At 38.4% G+C, this 22,673-nt stretch overlaps 1 protein-coding gene and 1 pseudogene across 3 annotated transcripts in view; one reads left to right on the top strand and one right to left on the bottom strand.

The window, feature by feature from the left end:
* ZC3H12B (zinc finger CCCH-type containing 12B) overlaps positions 1 to 5,401 on the bottom strand; it is a 349,800-nt gene extending 344,399 nt beyond the window's left edge. For 2 of the 3 annotated variants that reach the window (XM_016210168.2, XM_087829308.1), the window contains exon 1: positions 5,092 to 5,401. The gene's annotated coding sequence lies outside the window, so the exon portion shown is untranslated. Of the gene's footprint in view, positions 1 to 4,947; positions 5,032 to 5,091 lie in introns of those variants that run through there. The other variant, XM_016210169.2, reaches the window with a different exon arrangement.
* A 2,623-nt stretch (positions 5,402 to 8,024) lies between these two features.
* On the top strand, positions 8,025 to 8,513 carry LOC107534908 (transcription factor BTF3 pseudogene; annotated as a pseudogene).
* Positions 8,514 to 22,673: the final 14,160 nt, after the last annotated feature.

Genomic DNA, 22,673 nt, shown 5'->3' with positions numbered 1-22,673 from the left:
AGTACTTAAAATAAAAACATGCTTCCAAGCACCTTTAAATAGTTTAGAAATATTTTTTTTTACATATAATTCATTGATATACTAACTACAAATCATTCTCATCTGTTTATTAAACCAAGATTCCTAAGGGTAATACTTCATTACCTTAGTTTTGGTTACTCCATGTACAAGAAATCCATGAGAACTGCAGTTCATAAAAAATATTCTAAAATCAAAAACTTCAACCATTTTAGAACTATTCTACCAAAGGTATTGTAAATTAAGAAAAAATTAAAACAAAATCTAATACCTATTTTTCTTATACCCCTACTGTTTCTCTTCTTCTATGGAATTACAGTTATCCATACCAATTTGGCAGTAATACAGTCCATTAAGTCTACTGATAATGAGCAAATACAACCCAGTTAATGATATCTTTGAAAGTACACAGGAAGATAAACAAGATAAGCATCTCTGTGCACGCAGAGATTAAACTAAAACTCAGCAAGAACAAGTAAATGAATTAGTGTATAATATATGCCCATATTAAAGATGATATTTAAGGGCAAGGAACAACTAATAAGTAATGAGACTGGCTTATGTATAACCTGTGGAATCAAATTTATTACGTACATGACACTTCATATGTCAGCTAGTTTTCAATTCGAAAGATAAACATAGTTCCAGGTGGAGGATAAGAAATGTCACAGAAGCTAAAAAGAATGTTTTGAATTCCTCAGTTGAAAGATGTTGTATAAACATAAAGTATACCAATAAGGCAGAATGGAAAAAATAGAGAAGATATACCTTTTTTATTCTATAATGAAAAAAACTAAGTATAAGTATATAAAGTTTATATGGCAAAAAGTAATGAAGAACTCTGAATTGCTCTGAATGAAAGGAACACTACTTTTCTTTGAAAAGTACCTAACTTTTGACATTGTATTTTCTACAATAAAGAAAATAATTATTTTTGAAGTAAAAATCTAATGATTCAAAAATTGCCTGAGTTGGACACAGAACTTGGGTTAGTCTTCTTGTTGCTATTTCCAGTCAAATCACCCAGTTTCAAATGCAGTTTGATATGGATCCAGCTTTTTAGGCTATGGCAGAAAATCTTTCCTGAATAACTTTTTAAAATATAAATCTATTTTGTAAAACTCACTTAGGGACCACAAAAAGTGCTCAGAAGTAACAGTAAGAACAAATCAATGGCCATAGTTCTTAGGAGATGTGGAAATGAGATACAGAAAGTGAACATAATAATGAACTATGTAATTCAGGGCTGTGAAAGGCAATGGATAGTAATATTTAATATAGAATGGTTTGATGAAGATTGTCAGAAAATGTGTGTTTTCCTCATTATTAATGTCAAAATTCAATTTCAAGTTTTCAGTTAATATTTACTGTATTTTAAAAATTGCTATAACAAGCTTCTATCTCAGGAACAAAATCTCACTATCAAATCCCTGAAGTGCATTTGTCATTAGGAAAATAAGAATGAATCAGATCACAGGGAAACTTTTGGGTGCCAACAGTCCAAAGAAAGTTAACAATTCATAATATAAGATGACATTAAGAGAATAATAATTTTGTGTGAATCTGTTCTTATGAATATTAGTTTATAACTTACATATGAAGGTTTTGTTTTGTTTTATTTTGTTTGTAGGTACTAAACTTTAAGGAATTCTCCTCCCCACTTTTATTCCTACATTGAATTGGCTGTGGGTATTTTCCACTTAATGAAAAAGGTTATGTTCTAGGAAAATACACTCCGAAAAGAATTGTTGGATCAAAGCCATTTTCCCCATAAACTTCCATAATAAAATTTAGAGATGTGCTTAGCTGGGAAATTTTTCAATTCATTGACATAATAAAGGTGATATTTAAGAATATAATAACATGTTTAAAACTACATATTTAAAGAAAATTATAACTTATAGACACATCATTGATATTCAGTGTAAAGCTGCTCTACATCCAGACTAATATGGTAAAAATATTTTAGAGTTATCTATTATATAGTAGCAGAAACTGACAATCCCTTACCCTATTTCACATGCTGCCACCACTGAAATTTATCAATTTACTTAAGATGGGTACCTGTCTTAAACCATTATAGAACTTAGAAGTTGACATAAGGTAATTTTCATTTTCTCAGCAGTTTGCCCATTATTTGAATTCACCAGTGTTCTTTTCTGTGAATTAAATCAATATTTCTTTATATTTGTAATTCTAATATGTGAATTTCTGTTGGGGGTCACACCCCTCTTTTGATGTAATAATTATAGTATATTTTCTTATTTTTTTTTCTATATACAAACATCAAGTTACAATGTTTGAATAAAACCCAGAAGACTATTGGTCATGTAACTAATTCTCAACTCAACAAAAATATTATTAGAAAAAGAGTAAAATAAGTTTTACAGAGGTCTGTAATTACAGATTAAACATGAATGTTAGTTGCCAATTATTAACATATGCATTATTAATAACATTACTAACACTTTGACACACATCAATGTGCAGGACTCTGATATACCCCCTTTGTTTTTAGAAAATAATAAAAGTAGTAGTACTAATCAGTAGCATTAAAACTAAGTTATATTCTTTAATGGACCAAAATTCATGTTGCTCATAGAATTTCCCTAATTTACTTTATCAAGAAATATTCTTTGAAGCATATCAGTAATCTAAAGTTGTACTAATCAGATCAGTCTTGTACAAAACACTTAGATTATAACTGTCTCAGAAGACAGTAAAAAAAATGAACAGGTTATAAAAATATATGAACTTAATACTTTATATCTCTTTAGAAAATATTCTCATCTGCCTCAAGAAATAGGACGATTATTTTAAATCTGACTTCTATAATATGTACATTTGAAAAGTTATTTAGTTTAATATGTAATTTATCATATTAGTTTAATATGTAATTTATCATAAAAAACTATGCCCACTAAAAGGAGTTCCTTGTCACTGACATTCCTCTCACTCTTTACGTGTATCCAGGACAGTACTAATCACAAAAACTAGAAAATCAAGTGCCTTAGTTCATTCCATGCTGAACTCCCTTCTTCCAACAGTCTAGACTTCTATCAAAAGCTGAATCAAGTCTGACTTTCTCTACAAAGACTTTTCAGACAACCACCAGCCTTCAAAGATATTTTACTCTTAATTATTTTAGCTCTAATTCTGTACTACTCTATGTTTCAGCTTTTGACCATGATGTCTCATATATGCATTTTTTTTCTCCAATGGGTAAGCAATTTAACTCCTGGGACTTGTCTCTGTTCTACTCTTCATAGGACCAAGTATAGTAATGGGCACTTGGTGAAGATAGAAAGTAAAAGCATGTTGAATCAATTAAAAAAAAAAAGACTAACTCATCCCAGAGTTTACTGGTCAAGTGCTTTGATTGCACTTGCAAAAATAACTATTAATATTATCTTATAATGTGGTTATGACACTCTAGGTAAATGTGCTTAAGTATGTGGCACCTGCACGGCCATACTCATTACAACAGAATTCTAAATTGGATCCAAGTTATTTCCTGGTTCTAAAAGTATGTGAAAATAAACAGCAAATACCCAAATGGTATGCTATTATTTCAAATAATTCAGATTTAAATTCAACAGCTTTTCCAAAACAAAACAAAAAATCCTTAACTTTGGAAATCTAGCAACTAGAATCACGTCAGTTTGCCAGTTCACAAAACAATACTTGCTGAGGTCCAAGATTATTTTGCAGTGATACCAGAGTTATATTGTGCTTTAAACCATATCTAAGAGAACCTCAAACATCATGAAAACTGCCCAAACAAAACATTTTACCCAAAACTATCAGGGAGTTGTCAGTCTTGACTTATTTACTAGATAAAGTTATCTAATCACAAATGACATCTATATCCTTTTAAAAAATCTTTAGTTTAAAAGCATTCACCCAAAACTAAATTTAGCTTTTCCATTATTGCACTTCTTTCCTTTTCTTTAATAAAAAAACCTGAAATGGCTTAAAAACCAGTACAAAGGAAAGAAAGTCAAGTAAAATAAGGAACTCATCTTTCAATGTCTGTTCACAGAAATACCTTACAATCAAAATTACTAATTAATCTAAATTCAGTCCACTTTTGAAAGGGATCAACTGTGAACTGTAAGTTTTTCAACCACTGCTTTATTAAAACAACTTCACTCCTCAAAGATAATATTGCTAATTTTCAAAAAGCGCCTTACAACTTTAGATATTCAACTAATTTCCCTGTCCAAAATATCACTTCAGGTCCCTCATGCCAATGTTTTTTGGAAGCAAATATTCTCAACTGCAGGCTACCCCAGTAAGAACAGATAGATCATAACACATCCTCACTTTTATTAGGTACATTTTAGGTTTCATTATGTTTATTTAAAAAGAGGTATCATTCTGGGTGAAGAGTAGTTAGTTCGTAAAATCTGTTTTCCCTGTTACCAATCAGCCACTCTTTGTCTACAAGTTTGATGCCAATTTGGAAGTCAAGTGGAGTGTTTGCTAGTTTGTTTTATTATTTTTATTATTATTATCAATATCATTATTATTTAATATAAATAGTCTTCCTAATTCTTATATGTCAGGCGTCAGAAGCCAGGCACAGGGCTTTCAGCTCTTGGCACACAAGTAGCAAGAAAACTTAAAGTAAGGGGCCACACCAGCTGCCGGCTCAAGCCTTGAGGCATGGAGCAACAGCAGCCTGAGAATCCACTCTTGAGAAGCCTGTGGTCAGACCGAGCCTCCTCAGAGCAAGAGCGAGGGAAAAGGGGTGAGCTCGGCACTGGGAAAGTCTTTCCTCGAATCAGGGACCAGGCTACAGGATTGTATGTAGAATTATCAGCATCTATGGCATCTAAGAAACAGAGCCAGGCCTTACGCACCGACCCGCATTCCTGGGCGCCGGGGTTGAGACCAGAGAGCGTTGGTTTTGAGAAGGAAAACTACCTCAAAGGGAATTGGGAGCCGCGAACAGATGTAGGAGACACGTCTGAAGCTTCTGCAGGAAAAAGCAGCGCTTTGGTGGCCTCCCAGGGCCCCGGAGGTCGGAAACGTGCTCCAGCACCAGGCGAGCGCGGTGCCACTACTCACCCCTACTCTCCTATGGTCCCGTCGTGGCCCTCCTCGACTCAGCCCCTGCAGGGGGAGCACCTCCCCTGCCCGCTGCGAGAAGAGGCTGCGGTGCAGGTGTCCGTGAGGGCGGGCCAGAGAAGCACCCCAAGAGGAGCTGGGTGCAAGGGAGGCAGTCTGGTGCCTTGCGCTCCCTAGCGCCGCCAACTTCGCCACCAGCGATGTGGAAGGGTGAGGGGAGGCAAAGAGGGGAGGCCGTCGACCAGTGGCCCGGACTCTCCCGGAGTACTAGGCCAGATCTCAAGCGGGACCGCCGCCCTTGGTCCCCTCAGCGACAGGACCCCCAGGCTTGATTCCAGTCCCTCAGCCCCCGAGGCCACAGAGCAGAAGCGGCTCTCTCTCGGGCCGTGGTCGCAGCTGCATCCTCGTGCTCCTCCTCCTCTGGCTTCGCTGCCTACACACACAGCCCCAGCGCGTCGCCTAGCAACCGCGCGCATGCGCCCCACCCCCGCCGGCCGCTGCCACAGTTGGCGCTGCTATAGGAGCTCAATCCTCCGCCTAAGAAGGAGGGCGAAAGCCCCCTTCCTAGAGCCTGGATGGAACTTTGCCAAGGTAGGGGTGAGTTGGGGAGAGGTATAGGATGCTTTTTGATCAAAACAGGCTATAGAACTTAGATAGGATCTTCTCCTGAGGCGTCGACAGGCACCTCAGTGGTACAGAGCGACAGTCCCAACAATCTCAACGTATTGTTTAGTCTTTCCTACTCCACTCCAATACATTTTTCACTAGGACTTCCAGAGGAATGCTCTAAATAACTTCTCTAACCATGTCACTCATTTGCATAACTCATATGGTCAAGGAATAGCCCACTTAACAGGGCCTAACAGTTCTTGACTACTACAACAGCATCCTCAATGGTCTCCCTGCCTTTAGACTTGTCTCCCTGCAATCTGTTCTCATACTTCACCACAGTGATCTTTGTGAAACATAAATCTCCTAGTCTCACTTCCTTCTGGTTTAGAGAATGGGCTTTTGAGTTAGAGCCAATATTGAATTTCTGCCCCACCACCGAGTAGTTATGTTTCCTTGAGCTAGGATGCTTAACGTCTATTAATCTGTTTCATCTGTTAAATGGGAATAATTAGAGTGCCTATAAAATAATTATGAGAATTAAATTAAAAAGTGCACTTAAGCCCGGCTTGGCGTGGCTCAGCGGTTGAGTGTCGACCTAGGATACAGGCGACCGGAGTTCAATTCCGGGTCAGAGCACATGCCCAGGTTGCGTGCAGGAGGCAGCTGATCAATGACTCTCTCATCACTAATGTTTCTATTTCTCTCTCTCCCTCTCCTTTCCTCTCTCTGAAATCAATAAAGATATATTTTTAAAAAGTGCACTTAACAAACATAACTTACTCTGGCACAAAGTAAGCACTCAGTAAAAATTAGAGGTGTTTTTCAGTAGGCCTCATTGCTTACAATAAGGGATAAAGTGCAAACTCCCTAGCTTAGCATTAGAGGTCCTCTAAGATCTTGCCTCTATTTATCTAGCCCTACCTCCTTTCCACCCCCACTTGGGCACCCAGCCACAGACCAGTCTTTGCAGTTTTTGAAAGAAATCTATAAAGTACTTAGATATATTTCCCCAAGGTTCATCTGCAGGGGAAAATCTATGTAAAGTATCCAATGATCCTTCCCAAACTACATATGTTAATTTTAAAATGTTCACACTGAGAAATTACATGTAGGTATTAACTGTTCACAATCTGGGAGTTTATTTACTTGATCTTTTTTGAAATTAAGCTTAGAGTTTCTGTAATGTGTAATGATAAAAATGACAGCAATTTTTAACTTAATATAATGCACAAACATATTTACAAACATCATGTGCCCTGTTAGATTTTTATTTAATAAAAGGTTTAAACATTTTAAGAAGTGGAAACATAGCTGTACCACGTGTAAAAAAATCTGAGAAGCCCAAGAACAATTGCTAATGAAACATTAACAGAGAGATCAAATGGAATATAAGACTAAAATAAAATTGTATGAAAACTAGACAGCCAGAAAATATTGAAGAAAGAGAAGAACAATTGAAAGGATGAAAATAATTAATCACTCTAAGTCTAATTAAATAGAAGTACCAAAGGGAAATAATCAGCAAACTGTAATCAACAGGGAGGATTATCACATAGGGAATATGTATTGCAACTGTGAATATGGCAGTGAGTTTGAATAGAGTTCTCACACAGATTATGCCTTTTCTTCCATATGATACAAACATACCTTTCAGGTTCAAAGGATGACAATTCTTTAGTGTTCAACCTTTTTCAAGGACCATCAAGGACTCACGGGGAAAAGGCTATATAAAATCTACACTCTACATTTATTGAACACATCACATTCTATAGCAGATATCTGTTATGTCTACAAAAAAACAAAGAAATAAATATTTAAATTTTACTAGTCACCTTAATTCTTCCATATTTGTTTCTAGATGCAGAACTGTGTCACTGCTGCACTTAAACTCCTTCAATATTTTTCCTGGTGTTTCAATATAAAATCTGAGCTCTTTTGCACACATCAGCCTACCTGCCTCTACGTTGGTGAAGTATAAGCTACTATCAGCAAAGAGAGACCTATCCACAGCAATATAGAATGAAATAAAACATTTATTATGGAGTAAGCACAACATAGTACACGCATATAGATAGCCCTCAAGAGACTGCAAAGTCAGGATAAAATGTCACACAACTTTTATTGTAAAGCAAATTCAAAGTTCACTTGGGAATTGAGATAGTTATTTGTTTAGTTAATTGGCTTCCTCCAAAGGGATAAAACCCCCCTCTTACTGCCATCTTGTGTCCTTACATGTGTGAGCTTATTCTCAGCTGGTCTGCCCAAGACCCCCTGAGTGCCAACCTTATTCCACCTCACTGCCCTGTTTCTTCTCCAACAAGATGAAAGAAACTATCCTGAACCAGGAGAAGTTCGTCAAACTGCAGGCACAAGTGTGCATTGGTGGGAAAGGAGCCTCTCCTAGAAAGAAGAATATGGTTCACAGAACAGCTACAGCACATGATAAAAACTTTAGTTCTCCTTAAAGAAGTTAGGGGTAAACAATATTTCTGGTATTGAAGAGGTAAATATGTTCACAAACCAAGGAACAGTGTTCCCTTTTACCAACACTAACATTCAGGCATCTCTGGCAGCAAACACTTTCTCCATTACAGATCATGCCTAGACACAGCAGCTGGCAGAAATGCTAGTACCCAGCATCTCAGACCAGCATGGGGCAGAGTCTGACAAGTTTAAGGAGGCTGGCTGAAGCTCTGCCCAAACAATCTGTGGATGAAAAAGCACCATTTGCTATTGGAGAAGAAGATGATGATGAAGTTCCAGATCTTGTAGAGAGCTTTGGTGAGGATTCCAAGAATGAAGCAAACTGAATTCAGTCAACTTCTGAAGAAGATTGACTTGAGGAAGTTACTGGGAGCTGCTATTTTATATTATGACTGCTTTTTCACATTTTGTTTATGGATCTGATAAAATCTAGATCTCTAATTCTCTTAAGCCCAAGCCCCTTGAACACTGCAGCTCTTTTCAGTTTTTGCTTATACACAAATCATTCTTTGCAGCTTATTAAGCTGAAGAAACCTGGGAATAAAGTTTGAAACAAAGGTTCATAAAGTTCTTTGCCTAGCAAAAAATAAAAAATAAAAAGGAATAAAATTCTTTTCTCCCCAAAAGACACCTTAAATCTTCTTGAAAGACAAAAGGTTATACCTGGAGATGGGCTTTCACATTAAGATATAGATATATACTTACATTTTAAGGGAGAATATGGCTCATGACCTTGGAAACGTCGATATTATGAAACCAGACATTCAGTCCTTTTAGTCCCTGAAGAGATTTATGTACATTCCAAAATTTAAGAAAGGATTTGGGCCTACTTTATCTCCCAAAAAGACACTCTAAGAAGTGAAAGAGAGGAAAATAGTCTCTTCTTTACTCACTTACATTTACACTTACAGTTTAGTGAGTTCTTCAAAAACAAAACTCTGTGGAGGAATAGTAGATGGTACCTTGTAGATAATGAGATCTTTCTTAAATAAGTAAGAAAGTAGTAGAAGACTTTGGCATTGCTCTGAGTATTGACAGATGAGTAAGTGTTGTCCAGAAAAAGATAAGAATATTTATGCAAAAGAAAAAGTATGTTCAAAGGTACAGAAAGTGTGAAAGTTGATGGTATATTTAGTGAAAGTAGAAATGTTTGACTTATACATCCTATATTTGTATTTAGGGGCTGTGCATCATAAAAGTGTAATGGAATTGAGTACAGAGAAGTAGTTTGGAGAGAAGTTGTGAAATGCCCTAAATTCCATCCCAAAGAGTTTGAGGAAAGTCTATCTATATATAATGTCTAAAACAGGGCAACATACTAATACTTGGGTTTTTTTTAAATTAATTTTTAAATCTTATTTTTTTAAAAATATTAAAGATGTCCCTTTTTCTCCCCAATGACCTCTTCCACCCCGTCCCATCCCCCTCCCCAGTCCCTCTCCCCACCATTGTCCCTGTCCTTGGGATGTGCATATATGCATGTAAATTCTTTGGTTACTCTCTCCGCCTCCACCAACTTGCCCTCCTTCATCCTTCTGACATTTGTAAGTCTGATCTGTGCTTCCATGTCATTGAATCTATTCTGTTCATCAGTATATTAAGCTCCTTAGATTCCACGTATAAGCGAGATCATGTGATGTTTGTCTCTCTCTGCCTGGGTTATTTCACTTAGCATAATTTTCTCCAGGTCCATGGTGTAAATGTCCCACAGCTTTTTTATCCTCTCATCTACTGATGGGCACTTGAGCTGTTTCCAGATCTTAGCTATTGTAAACTGTGCTGCTATGAACATAGGGGTACATATATTCTTTCTGATTAATGTTTCAGGATTCTTAGGATGCATTCCTAGGAGTGGAATCACTGGGTCAAAAGGCAGCTACATTTTCAATTTTTTGAGGAACCTCCATACTGTTTGCCATAGTGGTTGCAACAGTCTGCATTCCCACCAGCAGTGAACTAGGGTTCCCCTTTCTACACATCCGCGACAGCACATGTCGTTTGTTGATTTTTTGATGGAAGCCATTCTTACAGGTGTGAAGTGATACCTCACTCTGGTTTAAATTTGCATCTCTCTGATGATTAGTGACGTTGAGCATTTTCTCATGTGTCTCTCGGCCATCTGTATGTCCTCTTTGGAGAAGTGTCTATTCAGGTCCTTTGCCCATTACTTAATTGGGTTGTTTGTCTTCCTCTTGCTGAGTAATATGAGTTCTTTGTACACTTTGGAAATTAGCTCCTTATCAGATACATCCTCAGTAAATATGTTTTCCCAGACCGTGGATTTCCTTTGTATTTTGAGGCTGTTTTCTTTTGCTGTGCAGAAGCTTTTTAGTTTGATGTAGTCCCATATGTTTATTTTTTCTTTTGTTTCTCTTGCCCTAGGAGGTGTACCAGTGAAAATTCCACTACGTGGGATGCCTGTGACTTTACTGCCTATGTTTTCTTCCAGGATTTTTATGGTTTCATGACTTACACGCAAGTCTTTTATCCATTTTGAGTTTATTTTTGTGTATGGTGAAAGTTGGTGGTCTAGTTTCATTTTTTGGCATGTATCTGTCCAGTTATCCCAGCACCACTTATTGAAAGTACTGTCTTTACTCCAATTGATACTCTTGCCTCCTCTGTCAAATAATAACTGACCATAATGGCCTGGGTCTATTTCTGGGGTTTCTGTTCTGTTCCATTGATCTATATGCCTGTTGTTCTACCAATACCAGGCCGTTTTGATTACAATGGCTTTGTAACACAGTTTGAAATCTGGTAATGTGATCCCACCCACTCTGTTCTTTTTTTCTCAAGATGGCTGCAGCTATTCAGGGTCTTTTTTGGTTCTATATAAATTTTTGAAATGTTTGTACTGCTTCAATTTCATTATTTGTTATCGGCCTATTCAAGTTTTCTGGCTCTTCTTGATTCAGCTTTGGAAAGTTGTATGCTTCTATGAATTTGTCCATTTCCCCCATGTTGTCCAATTTGTTGGCATATAGTTGCTCATAATATTTTCTTACAATCCTTTGTATATCTGTTGGGTCAGTTGTTATATCACCTCTTTCATTTCTGATTTTATTTATATGGGTCCTCTCTATTTGTTTCTTAGTAAGTCTGGCTAAAGGTGCATCAATCTTATTTATCTTTTCAAAGAACCAGCTCTTGGCTTCATTGATTTTTTATAGTGTATTTTTAGTCTCTATGTCGTTAATTTCTGCTCTGATTTTAATTATTTCCTTCCTTCTGCTTCCTTGGGGCTTTTCTTGTTGTTCTCGTTTCATTATAGTTTTTTCTTGTTTCTTGAGATAGGCCTGTAATGCTATGAATTTTCCTCTCAGGACTGCTTTTGCCGTGTCCCATAGATTTGCGGTTGTTGTCTGTTCATTTTCGTTACTTTCCGTGAAGTGTTTGATTTCTTCCTTGATCTCATTGGTAACCCATTCATTGTTTAATAACATGCTATTTAGCCTCCATGTGTCTGAATATTTTTGAGTTTATTTATCATGGTTGATTTCTAGTTTCATGGCATTGTGATTCAAGAAGATGCTTGATATGATTTCAGTCTTCTTAGACTTGCCTTGTGCCCTAACGTGGTTTATTTTTGATAATGTTCCATGTGCACTTGAGAAGAATGTGTATTCTGCTGCTTTGGGGTGAAATGTTCTGTAAATGTCAATTAAATCCATTAGGTCTAGTGAGTCATTTAAGGTTTGTGTTTCCCTGTTGATTTTTTGTCTTGATGATCTGTCCAATGCTGACAGTGGGGTTTTAAAGTCCCCCACTATGATTATGTTGCTGTCAATCTCCCCCTTAAATTCCCCCAAGAAATTTTTTATATATTTAGGTGCTCCTATATTGGGTGCATAAATGTTCATAAGGGTTATTTCCTCCTGTTGGATTGATCCCTTTTGTATTATGTAGTGACCATCTTTGTCTCTAGTTATGGTCTTTATTTTGAAGTTTATTTTGTCGGAAATAAGAATTGCTATTCCAGCTTTCTTTTCCTTTCCATTTGCATGGAATATTTTACTCCATCCCTTCACTTTTAGCCTGTGTGAGTCTTTAGCTCTCAGGTTGGTCTCTTGTAGACAGCATATATTTGGGTGCTGTTTTCTTATCCATTCAGCTACCCTATGTCTTTTGATTGGGCCATTTATTCCACTTACATTTAAGGTTACTATTGATATAAACTTATTTAATGTGATTTTCCCATTTATGCTGATGTACCTTTCTCTCACTATTCCTTCTTTTTCTTAAAGCAGTCCTTTTAGCATTTCTTGCAATGCTGGTTTGGTGGTACTGAACTCCTTTAGCCTTCTTTTGTCTCGGAAGCTCTTTATTTCACCCTCAGTTTTATATGATAGCCTTGCTGGATAAAGCAATCTTGGTTGCATGCTCTTGCTTTTCATTACTTGGAGAATTTCATTCCACTCCCTTCTGGCCTGAAGAGTTTCTGTTGAGAAATCAGCTGTTAGCCTTATGGGGTTCCCTTGTAGGTCACTGCTTGTGTCTCTCTTGCAGCCCTTAATATTTTCTTTTCTTCTTTGCCATTTTAATTATGATATGTTTTGGAGTGGGTGTCTTTGGGTCCCTCTTGTTTGGAACCCTCTGTACTTCCTGAACTTGTGTGGCTTTCTCCTTTGCCAGCCTGGGGAAGTTTTCTATGATTATTTCCTCCACCAAGTTCTCTATCCCTTGCTCTCTTTCCTCCCCCTTTTTCTTTCTTATAATGTGAATATTGTTTCACTTCATGTTGTCCCCAAGCTCCCTTAGACTGTCCTCATGCTTTTTTAGTGTTTTTTCTTTTTTCTTTTCTGATTGAGTGATTTTTTCTACCTGGTCTTCTAAGTCACTTATTCTATCCTCTGCTTCATTGAGCCTCATTTTAATTCCTTCCAGTGCATTCTTAATATCAGATACAGCATTCTTTATCTCTGTCTGAGTTTTGTTTACAGTATATATCTCTTTTTTCATGTTCTCTCTAAGTTCCTCGATCTTATCATCTAGTGTCTTCTCAAGTTCCTTGAACATCATAATCAGTACTCTGAACTCTGTTTCTGATAACTTGCTTAACTCCATCTCATCAAAGTTTTTTTGTGGCGATTTTTCCTTTTCTTTAATTTGGGGGTTGTTTCTTTGTCTCCCCTTTTTGGTAATTCTTAGTGTTTGTATCTATACATTATGTATATTTGCTGTCTCCCAGTCTTGTGGGATAGGATTTTGTCTTGTGGGTCCTGTGGAGCCCAGAAGTGTGTTTTTCTTATATGTCTGAGCTCTTTGCTTTAGGCGTGTCCCTCTTGTGGGTGTCCCTTTTGTGTTTTCTTTATGTTCTCCTGTTGTGGTTGGGTCTAGATTGTCTTTGATCAGTCCTTGGGAGGACCATCCTCTTAGGTTGGCTAACTGTGTCTCAGCCCCAACCTTGTTGTGTAAGCTATTGTACAGGTGCTGGCAAGGCAAGACAATGTACAACTAAACTTCCAGGAAACAATACATATCTTACAATATATCTTGATAGTCACAATGAAAACAACCTACATGAAAACAGAACTGGGAGAGTGAAGGAGAACACACACACACACACACACACACACACACACACACAAAAGCTTAAGAAAAAAGATAGAAAGAAAAGTAACGCTTAGAGAGAGAGAGTGGTATATTGTTGTTAATAGTGATGAAAATTTAGAATATATTAATAAACTAAAATGTAAAAAAAAAATAGAGAAGCTACTGGGAGATAACAGAAGCAAAGAAAAGATTCTGAAGGAAGGGCCAGCAAAAAATTAAGGGAGAGAATAAGAATAGGATAATAGTTGAAAATGAGAAAACAAAAATACAGTAAAGAGAATAAGAGAAACTAACCATCGAACAAAAAGGCAGGAAGATAGAAAGGAAGATAACAAAAGAATGAAAGAAAAGTAGAAAAAGAAAAAGAAAAAAGTTATGCCAATGGATCGAGAGGAGAGAGAGAGATATAGCCCAGGAAGGGTGGGAGCCCAGTAAGAGATTTGGGGGAAACTATAGAGGAAAGCAGTAAACCTGGTTATAATGATAAAGTCCCAGTGTTTACGCCGGGATGTCAAAAAAGTCTTGATAGTAGAAGCAAGGATAAAACAAAACAAAGCAAATAAACAAAACAAAATGGAAAACAAGCTAAGCAAGACAAAATTCTCTTATAAAAAAGAGAAAAACATTTAGTTAAAAAACGTTTTTTTAAATAATAATTTTTTTAATTATTATAAAATTTTAAAAAGAAAAAACAAATTTTCTCCCCTTTCCCTTTTTCCTAAGGAAAAAAGAAAAAAACAAACAAACACACATACAAAAAAACAAACAAAACAAAACAAAACAAAAACAAAACAGCAGAAGAAAAAAGACAGTCAATCAGGTGAGTTTCTTTTGGGTAGCTTATGTTGTTTGAGGCTCAGTGTTTTGTATGCTGAGTTCAGTTCTCCTGGGAGGTGTTTGTGTATCAGCCAATGTGAGGAGCCGTCTAGGTTTGGCTCTGGTGTCCTTAGGTACATGGTTGATCTGAGGCACTCTGTGGACCACCTCCTCTTGTCAGCTATTTTGCAACCTTGTAGTTTCCTGGTATTACTCCAGAGTCTTCTGTAGAGTCTTTAGGGTGCAGGATGGCAAGTGTAGCTCAGGGTATCACTCCCCTTACTTTGAGGTTTCGCTGTCAGGCACTCACTCTGCGGGAGTTAGACTCTGCTCCACAGCCAGCTCCTCAGTCCCTACACTTTCCTCTGATTCTAGTTCCCCACGCACTGGCCTGCTGCAGTTTCAGATTGATTTCAGCCTGTTGCCTTTTCTGTATGGGCTGTTTCAGCAGCCTGGGCTCAGTGGGTTCGATAAAAAAACATTCTGGTGAGCCCTTTGCCTGCCCAGCCCCCAGCAGTGGTCTTCAGATTTTCCTCTAGTTCCCAAACAGTCCCTGAGAGTCTTATTCTTGTAATGTCCTCCTGTGAGCTGTTCTCCCTTCCCCCTCAGGACTGTGCCCTGTGGGAGTGTCTGGGGCTTCAGTGAGCTGGACTAGCCTCTTTTCTGTTGGGGGTGTTGCTCTTGGCAGCAGGAAAGGCAGGTGGGCTCCTCCCCTCCCTTCCCATCTCTGGTTGGCTGGTCATACCAGGCCCACCCCTCAGGCTATCTACTGTGTAAACCCCAATACCTGCCTCCGTTGGTCTGTCCGTGTAGTGCACACTGGGAAGGTGGGAGCCAGTTCCAGGATCAAACTTACAAATGCACAAAGCAACACACAGTCAGAAAGTCCGCCCTGCAAGGTCTCGCCACCTCCGCGCCAAGGCACCCAGTGAGAGAGGACCCAATGTCAACTCCACGCAGCTCCCCGCGCTGCTGGTCTCAGCAAAGCTGGGGTGGCTTCACATGGCACCACAGAGTCTCTCAGTGCTAGTCACAGATCCCAGCCTCTCTGCACCAGGAGCTCAGGGCGGGAGGGCTCCTCCCCTCCCCTGTGCCATGCAGCTTCAGTGCTTTCTGGGGCTCAACACAATGCCTTACAGGGAGGCAGAGGGTCCCTGTGTGTGGCTGCTCAGCGCACTCCTCTGGTCCCTTACCACTCGGGTGCCACAGACTTTGGGACACCCTTCCTTATGGTCGGCACCCCAAGCACTAGACACTGGTCGCAGCAGCCATGAGAAGCTTTGTTTCACTAGGAAGGCGCTGTCCACCATTAGAGGCTTTGTTTCCTAGGAAGTCGCTGTCCTCTCCTCCCCCACTCACCATTTCCCTGTGTCCCTCTGCCCTGTGCACTGTGCGCTCTTTCCCCTCTCGTCCCTCTGGGTGTGAGATCCCTGCTTTTGGATGCCGGTCTGCACTCCCTGCACTCCGGAGGGGAGGGGTTTTGCAGCCTTCAAGCCTCTGGGCTTGGAGCCCAGCACAGGCTTAGGATGGGACTCCCCCTCCTGTGCCCCCCACTCTTACTGGCTCTCTGCTGCTTCTCACAGTGCCACCATCTTCTCTAATACTTGTTTTGTGGTCAGGCAGAAATATTATATAATACTTCAGCCCCAAGGAGCTTATAAGCTGATGGATGCAAGAAAACGATAAATAAAATACCATAAGTTGACAGATGTATTTGAGGGGAGGAAATAGGATTGGAGATTGCCTTTGGATAAACTTTCTGAGAAAGCTCCTTAGATGATTTCATCTTGACCTATAATGTAAAGGTTCTCCAAAATTGAAGTAGTTCCTGGAATTCCAAACACTTGGAACCTGTGTATCCATATGCTTTAGTTCTTCTCCACTTTGTTTCCTGTTTCCATTTTGGCTCTTCTGAAGAAAATCACTCTGACCTTTAATGCAAATTGATGTCACCACAGATTTAGTTTCTCATCTCACCACTTTGCACCACTTGGCAATCCTTTCACTTTTTCTTGGTCAATTCCTCTGGAATTCTTGTCAGCTATTATTCCAAACCTTATCCATTCTTAACGTTGACTAATGAATTCATCACCCACCCTTCAAACTCACTATCCAACTGATTACTTCATCACCTACCTTCCTTAAAAAAATTGAAACCAGCAGGCACTTTTCTCACCTACAATCTGCATCTGCTCCTATATTACATTTTAATCCCTTCAACCTCACAAAGGCTGTGCAAAATCAAATCTTTCATCTGAGCTTGTAATAATTGTCTCATCCAGACCGTCAGAGATCTTGCTCTATCACTTTTTCTTTCTGTCTTCTGACTCATTCCCCTCAGCCTATAAGCATACTCCAAGCTCTTCCATCCTTTAAAAAAACACTTTTATCCTGGAGCCTCTTCTAGATTTCTTTAAATGTCTCCTGTTGCCCTCTTGCATTACCTTATCACCAGAGGTTTCAAAAATGATTATCTATATTTACTGCTTCTATTCTTTCGTTCCCATTTACCTTTCAACCATTTAATAAGAATTTCGTTTGCACTTCTGCACTGAAATATCTTTTGTTAAGAGCACCAATTACTGACATATTTCTCAAATGAATTAACAAGGCACTTTTAAGCCTTTCTTATTAGACCTTACTGCCACATATGTTAATGGTGATTGCTTTGGTATGCTTGAAAATCTCTACTTACTTGAATTCTAGACTCATTCTACTTTTTCTATTCCTTCTGCTTTATCTTTTTTATTTATGAAACTTTTATGGATTCCTCTTCTTCTCCTTACCTATTAAATGTTTCCATTATCCCATGGTTCTTCTTATGGTCTATTTTTTTTGTTCTATACCCAGATGATTTTTAAATCTATACTGCTAGTTTAGACCTTTTTCATGATATCTAGATCAGTAAATTGAACTGCCCACTAGACATCCTCACCTGGATGCCCTCCAAGCAATTCAAATTCATTTTGTCCATAACTGAACTCATCATTTTCCCATGCTAATGTATTTTTCTTAGTTGTTAAGACTGAAAAAAAAAACACAAACCCTCACCAAAAATAGATCCTGTTATCATTACACAATAATCAATAATTTCATCTTCTCATAGAAATGGGTGAAATGACTAGATTATGACCATTTAATGTGAGTTATGTAAAGACTACTGTACCATTTCCTAAAAAATAGGCTGGATATATGCACCAAGGAGAAATAAGTTGTAACATTTGAATAGAAGCTCCATGAGGACAGAGATTTTTTTCTACTTTATTCACTTCTTTATCTATAGTGCTTAGAATAGTACCCTGCAAATACTAAGCCCTCAATAAATGAATTAATTTGTAGATTCCCTGCTTAAAGAACTTTTGTTTAGAAATTCTGCTACATTATAGTTGAGGGAAGAATGCATCCTTTTTGTATCTGAAATGAGGAGGAAAGGAAATTGTAACTGCATTTCACTCAGACTTTCGCCCATAGAAAACAGAGAAAAAGGTTCAGGGGAGATAAAATCACTTCATCTATCACTTGAAACAGTCCTTAGACATTTGTAATCTACACTAAGAGAGTTTGGCCCCCACTAGCTGTTTTTTTATGCTGAGTAGTGTACACTTCAGAACTGTTGGAAGCAGCTATTTTTATGCCATATGGTCTGGGAAAGAGAAAAGGCTGGTCTGCTATGAAAGATGAAGCAAACACATAGAAGAGATGAGAGAGAGAGACACTCCAGATAGCAGTCCTTAGCTCCAGCTTATTCCTTTAAGTCCACCTGCCTTATTGTTCTTGGGTTTTATAAGATACTCTATCCTCACGCTAAATTTCATTTGTTCAAGGTAGTTTAAATTGAATTTCTCTTCCTTGCAAACACACACACACACAAACACCACATTGTTCTCTCATATCATGCTGTTTAACACTCCTGTGTCTTCCCTAACTCTTTCCAATTTAACTGGAAAAGTATAGCTCCCCCCACAACCATTTTGTCTGAGTAATTTCTATTTTAGCAGAGAAGGTAGAGCTCAAGTCTTCTAACTGCACCAAGAAGATCCCTGCCTTTTTCCCCTGCCTCATCCTCATTAAAAAAAAAACAAAAAAAACAAAACTAAACTAAACTAAAAATACCCCAAAAAACCCAAATAACAAAAACAGTAGTATTGATATTATAGATGTGAACTCTGAGGGGGAAAAAGACACCTACTAAGAAGGGTTTCTGATGGCTAACTGGGCTCAAATTTTTAAAAACAGAGTTAGCAGTCATTTCTTTAGAGGGACTTCTCACCTTTTGCACTTCAGGGAGAAGCCTCTGCACTGAACTGCATGCTTACACTGTGTTTCTTCCATCTGAGGCAGTCCTTATAAAGATTTCCTAGAATCCTGCCTAGCCAGTGTGGTTCAGTGAGTGAGTCTCAACTTATGAACCAGGAGGTCATCGTTCCATTCCTTGTCAGAGCACATGCCTGGTTTGTGGAATCGATCCTCAGTGGGACAGCCAATCAATGACCCTCTCTTAGCATTGATGTTTCTATCTCTCTTTCTCCCTTCCTCTCCGAAAATCAATAAAAACATTAAAAAATATATATATATATGTACGTAGAAAACCCTAAAGACTCCATCAAAGTACTACTATATTTGATAAATGAATTTGGCAAGGTAGCTGGATACAAAATCAACATCTGGAAATCAATGGCATTCTTATACACCAACAATGAACTTTCAGAAAGAAAAACTAAAAAAAAATACCATTTATCACTACGACCAAAAAAATAACAAACCTAGGAATAAACTTAACCAAGGATGTAAAAGACTTGTACTTGGAAAACTACAGGACACTGAAAAAAGAAATAGAAGATTTAAACAAGTGGAAGAATATACCATGGTCATGGACTGGAAGAATTAATATCATTAAAATGTCCATACTACCCAAAGCAATTTATAAATTCAATGCAATTCATATTAAAATACCAACAGCATATTTCACAGACCTAAAACAAACATTTCAAAAATTTATATGAAACCAAAAAAGACCCTGAATAGCTGCAGCCATCTTGAGAAAAAAGAACAGAGTGGTAGGGATCACATTACCAGACTTCAAACTGTATTACAAAGCCACTGTAATCAAAACAGCCTGGTATTGGTAGAAGAACAGGCATATAGATCAATGGAACAGAACAGAAACCCCAGAAATAGACCCACGCCATTATGGTCAGTTAATATTTCACAAAGGAGGAAGAGTGTCCAATGAAGTAAAGACAGTCTCTTCAATAAGTGGTGCTGTGAAAATTGGACAGATACATGCAAAAAAATGAAACTAGACCACCAACTTTCACCATACACAAAAATAAACTCAAAATGGATGAAAGACTTAAATGTAAGTCATGAAACCATAAAAATACTGGAAGAAAACATAGGCAGTAAAGTCATAGACATCCCACATAGTGGAATTTTCACAGGTACATCTCCTTGGGCAAGAGAAACAAAAGAAAAAATAAACATATGGGACTACATCAAGCTAAAAAGCTTCTGCATAGCAAAAGAAAACAGTCTCAAAATACAAAGGAAATCCACGGTCTGGGAAAACATACTTTCCAAGGATTTACCTGATAAGGGGCTAATTTCCAAAGTGTACAAAGAACTCATATTACTCAGCAAGAGGAAGACAAACAACCCAATTAAGAAATGGGCAAAGGACCTGAATAGACAGTTCTCCAAAGAGGACATACAGATGGCCGAGAGACACATGAGAAAATGCTCAACGTCACTAATCATCAGAGAGATGCAAATTTAAACCAGAGTGAGGTATCACTACACACCTGTAAGAATGGCTTCCATCAAAAAATCAACAAATGACATGTGCTGTCGCGGATGTGTAGAAAGGGGAACCCTAGTTCACTGCTGGTGGGAATGCAGACTGATGCAACCACTATGGCAAACAGTATGGAGGTTCCTCAAAAAATTGAAAATGTAGCTGCCTTTTGACCCAGTGATTCCACTCCTAGGAATGCATCCTAAGAATCCTGAAACACTAATCAGAAAGAATATATGTACCCCTATGTTCATAGCAGCACAGTTTACAATAGCTAAGATCTGGAAACAGCTCAAGTGCCCATCAGTAGATGAGTAGATAAAAAAGCTGTGGGACATTTACACCATGGAATACTATGCAGCTGTAAAGCAGAAGACTCTCGTACCCTTTGGGACAGTATGGATGGACCTGGAGAAAATTATGCTAAGTGAAATAAGCCAGGCAGAGAAAGATAAACATCACATGATCTTGCTTATACATGGAATCTAAAGAACTTAATAAACTGATGAACAGAATAGGTTCAATGACATGGAAGCATAGATGAGACCGATGAATGTCAGAGGGGTGGAGGAGGGCGGGTGGGTGGAGGGGGAGAGAGTAACCAAAGAATTGATATGCATATATGCACAACCCAAGGACATGAACAATGGTGGGGAGAGGGACTGGGGATGGGGATGGGACAGGGTCAAATGGGTCACTAGGGAGAAAAGGGGGCATCTGTAGTATTTTAAACAAAAATAAAATTTAAAAATTAAAAAAAATAAATAAAAATTTAAAAATAAATAAAGGTTTCTTGGAATCCTATTTCAACTAGTAAGACTGAGGCTTTCTCTATTCAGTCAGAGCTGTAGCAGCTTCAAACAATCAGAGCAGCTCTATTCTGACCAATCAGGACAGTGTCTTTTGGACCAATCAAACAGTAAGGATTTGGTGTCCGCATTTATATGAAGACAGATCAATTATGAACCAGGGGCAGGGACTTCTGTCCATATGAACCAGCGCTCCTCTGTCTCAGAAAGCACACTTTCCACTGAAGACTGCACACTGAGGACTGCATTTCCCCTGCTAGAGCCCCTAAAATGTGTACCTGGAGTAGAGTGAAGCAAAGCAGACTTTCTCAAAGTGGAGCACAGTAAAGCTGCCTAGCTGAAGAGCAGCCAGGCCTGAGGGCCATCTGGCCCTGGAGCAACCTCACAGCTGGGCTATTTTCAAAGCCACACTGTAACACTATTAAGCTATTCCACAGCTGTGCCATTTTCACAGTCATGCTGTATCACTGTTGAGCTGTTTGCACTGAATAAAGTTTCCTTCTTTACTGTACCCCAAATTGGTGATTCCTGTTGGAGTTGAATTGGTGTCAACCATTGGTTGACATAGGTCAGATGACATGACTATGATTGGGTCAGATTTAATAGCAGGTGGGATCATTGCAAAAAAAGTTCCATGTCCATTCATGGCCTTTCTTTTCCTATTCCTCCTCTGTCTGTTGTGGATATTGTAAGAGAGCCAGAGACTACCTTATAGCATTTCCAGCTATGCTGTGATTCTCTTTCTCTCTTCTTCTCTCTCTCTATCTTTATTTCCCTCCCTTACTCTCCCTCCTTCCTCTTCCCTCTCACCTTCCCTTCCTCTCTTCCTCCCTCCCCCTATCTCCCCATGAATACTGGCATTAATTTAGATTCCTGTGCTTTGTGGCTGGCCAGAGAACAGTAAGATTTGGATTTAAACTTGGGAACAAAAGTGCCATTAGAGAACATCACTTAGGTTTTAAATGAGCCACATTACAACCACTTTCTCCCATCACTTTACAACAAGAAATATTTTGTGCGCCCCCCTATATTTAGTAATCACAGTTGCAGCTGGTATTAGGAGGAAAAGAGAGTCTATCCTGAAGTAAGAAATGCTTTGGTGAATGTAGACTGAAGAGATAACTGCACTTCTACTGAAGCTAGATTAGAAGGCAGAGTCCCACATGGAGAAAGGAAATTTCTCCTTATCGCCAGCTAAGTAATGACCCTGTAGATAGAAAAAAATGTGGTGCACATGTTTTTAAGCACTGACCGGCAGGACAGTATCTTGCTCTTCCACACCCCCAAGCCCACCTTGTCTCTGAATTGGAGCTAAATAATGGTATAGTCCTCTAAGACAAGTCACATGCTGCTGTGGCAGGAAAATTTAGATGGTAGAAGAAAATCTGTGTTGCTATTTATAACCAAAGCGTGGAAAATTCAAAAGCTGATGGAAAACAATACTGCCATGAATCTATGTTTGGTTCCAATAGTAACAGCACAGGGCTAACAAATATTTGAGATTCCACAAG

This window comes from Miniopterus natalensis, chromosome X, assembly GCF_054644295.1.
Source record: "Miniopterus natalensis isolate mMinNat1 chromosome X, mMinNat1.hap1, whole genome shotgun sequence".
NCBI classification, from domain to species: Eukaryota; Metazoa; Chordata; class Mammalia; order Chiroptera; family Miniopteridae; genus Miniopterus; species Miniopterus natalensis.
The sequence above is the reverse complement of the archived record's forward strand: the minus strand, read 5'-3'. Positions and strand labels throughout refer to the sequence as shown.